This window comes from Myotis nattereri, assembly GCF_964212035.1.
Source record: "Myotis nattereri genome assembly, chromosome: 12".
Taxonomy (NCBI): domain Eukaryota; kingdom Metazoa; phylum Chordata; class Mammalia; order Chiroptera; family Vespertilionidae; genus Myotis; species Myotis nattereri.
In genome coordinates this window covers 13,633,230-13,636,327 of record NC_138087.1, presented here as the reverse complement: position 1 = coordinate 13,636,327, position 3,098 = coordinate 13,633,230, and positions in this window count along the sequence as shown.

Here is a 3,098-nt window from a genome sequence, read left to right as displayed (position 1 = left end):
GAACAGTAGAAATTTCTACCAAGCAATATCCCATCACCATATGATAAGTGCTAGTCATTAATGTTGATTTCAGGGTTGCTACTCAAATATGATCTCACATGTCTGATAATTTTTGTTTTATATTTGGAAATGTGTTAAGTATGTACAAATTGAAAGGTGACAAAATATTGTGCCATATATGTATTTAATCCTCACACAAATCTAGGAAGTATATATAGTGCATCTATTAAAAATTTACAGATGATGACACTGTCTCTGCTAGTTTTCCTTGAACCCTCAATTATACATTCCTCTGACATAAGACTAATCACAACTGTACCAAGTCATTTAAATGTATGAGCTTCAGTGAGACAGATCTTGACAATGCTAGGTGTTCAATTACTATTTGCTGCATGAATCAATGGATTGGGAACACAATTAATTAACCAAATATGATCACACTTTGAAATGGTACCCAATAGGTTTGAAACTATGTCTGAATAAATCCAACTTGTAATTATTTTGCCTTTGATGCCATCTTTGCCTGAGGACTATATAATGACATACTACCCATGCCTGCTTTCATACTTTTGCTGTGTAATGTCAACTACACTGAAATCTCAGAGATACTGCATATCGGATGACTCAGCTCCCTGTCTTTTCACACCTCTATTATTTTAAACTAGTAGCCCAGTGCACAAAAATTTGTGCACTTGGGGGGGGGGGTGGTGAGGGATGGGGCCAGACCCCTCAGCCCGACCTGCACCCTCTGTCATGTTCCGGGACCCCGGCCGCTCCTGGCCTAGGCACAGGCCTATGGGCTTGGGGTGTCCTGGCTCCCGAGGCCCCATTTTATCAAGAGAACAAAGTCAGTGTTAGTTACAGCCCTCACCGAACCCAGTACATTGCATCTGTGCATACAACTGCTTCATTCATGTGCCTGCTTCGCCCTACTGAATTACTAACATCTTGAGGACATAGCTCTGTCTTATCCTCCTTCAACTTCAGAGCCTGGCCTGGTGCCAGGGACCTGAGAGGGTTTGCTGAGTGAGTGAGTGAATAATGAGTAAGTGAATGAGTGAATGAATGAGCAAGTAAGTGAATGAGCAAGCAGCTACGGGGTGGGAACTTCTGCTGCGTTGCCATGGCAACATGGCAGAAGTTTCGGCCCCACTCCTGGCTGCCTGATGCCCACCCTGGGAAGTTCCCACCCTGCTCCCAGCGGCCCGGTGCCCCTCTCCTAGCTGCATAGTTCCTGTTCCCAGCAGCCTGGCACCCCTCTCCTGGCTGCATAGTTCGCGCCCCGCTCCCAGCTGCCTGACGCCCACCCCGGGAAGTTCATGCCCTGCTCCAAGCAGCCCGGCGCCCCTCTCCGGGCTGCATAGTTCCTGTTCCCAGTGGCCCCGCGCCTCTCTCCCAGCTGCATAGTTCATGCCGGGCAAAGGCAGCCCCGGTTCTCCGCCTTTGCCCTGCCACCTGGCTCTTGCCTGCCGCCTGGGTTTACAATCACTGGCCTGGGGGTGGGGGGAGCAGGGAAAAGGCGGCTGCTGGTGTCCACCTCTTCCCTGCCCCGCCAGGCGTCTCTGATCACTGGCTGGGCAATGGCGGCCCCAGTTCTCTGATCATGGGCTGGGGGGCAGGGCAAAGGCGGTCCCTGCACCCTGGCTCTTGCCTGCCGCCTGGGTTTTGGATCACTGTCAGCAGCAGGCGGCTTCTTCCATCCTTCCCCTTTCGCCTCCCAGCATTACGCCTAGGCATGCAAATTAACCACCATCTTTGTTGGCAGTTAATTTGCATATTACCCTGATTAGCCAATGGGAAGGGTAGCAAAGGTACAGTCAATTACCATGTTTGTCTATTATTAGATTAGATGAGCATGCTATTTCTAGCTTTCATGTGGGGGAAAATTATAAATATGCTTATATCATTTTTTTGGTAATTTAAGGCAACATAATGACTATCAGTACTATGTACATCATAAAAAATACTTTAACCCAAATAAATTGCCTTTAAAAGAAAATTTCAGATGTATTACTTGGTTTATGAAAATTGAATTTTCAAATTATTCTGAAAGCACACCACAAGGAAAAGTATATATTTTGTTTTGTTTATTGGGTAATATCCCTTCCATTATAATGCCTAATATGAAAGAAAATTACAGCCTTAAAGGTTTTAAGTCACGGCATCAACTTTTTGTATGTGAGCCCTCTGATTTTTAACTGTCACCAAGCTTTCTTTTATAAAAAGGTTTTTACATTGGCTTTAATATTCAATTCATAGGTGTTTATATGAGTAAATAGCACTTATTTTGTCATTTTTTCTTGAAAATTATGACAGAATTTAAGGTTTTTAATACACAGGATTATAGCTTTACATGAGGTCTAATCATATTAAGCTTCATTTCAAATCTCAGTCACAACCATATAACATTTGATATAGAGAAATACAACATATAGCACCTATACTGCATGAGAGATTTATTTTTACTTATAGGGTGGTTAATAGGGAATAAGAGAAAGGTAATCAGACTCTGTGATCTGCCATGGGGATGTTTTTGCTAAAGCCATCTAAGAGCATATCAATTTAATTTACAAGTATAGAAAAATCTGACACTTCATTGGGCTGGGGTTTGAATAATTTGCTATCTCCAGTTTCCCCCACAATTAATATGTGGCGTATAGATAATAAATATTTGTTGAAAGAATAATGAAAATGGGTATCTGCTTAAGAAAGATATTGTAGATGATAGTTATGGATATTAACGTATAGATTTATGCAAGTTGCCCTGTATCAAAGAAGGGAAGAAGAGTCTTCAAAACATTGAATGAACTAATATTGAAAAATAAAGGTGAAAAGATAAAGTACCATGCTCTATTATGCCTTTGGAACTTGAGGTGGAGGCAGAAAGATAAAGTGAATTGATAGCATCTAAATGCCCTTTTAAGTGAATGTCAGGGGTGTCTGAAGCTAAGAATCAAGCGGAGGACTCTTACTGGTGTGGTCAGCAACAAATGGTGCAAAATGCAGGAGAAGTCATTGAAAATTCCCAAGATTCAAAGGCAGAGTCAGGTTGGGAGTCAGGACATGACTGTAGATTAGAAACAAAGGTGACGTAGCTC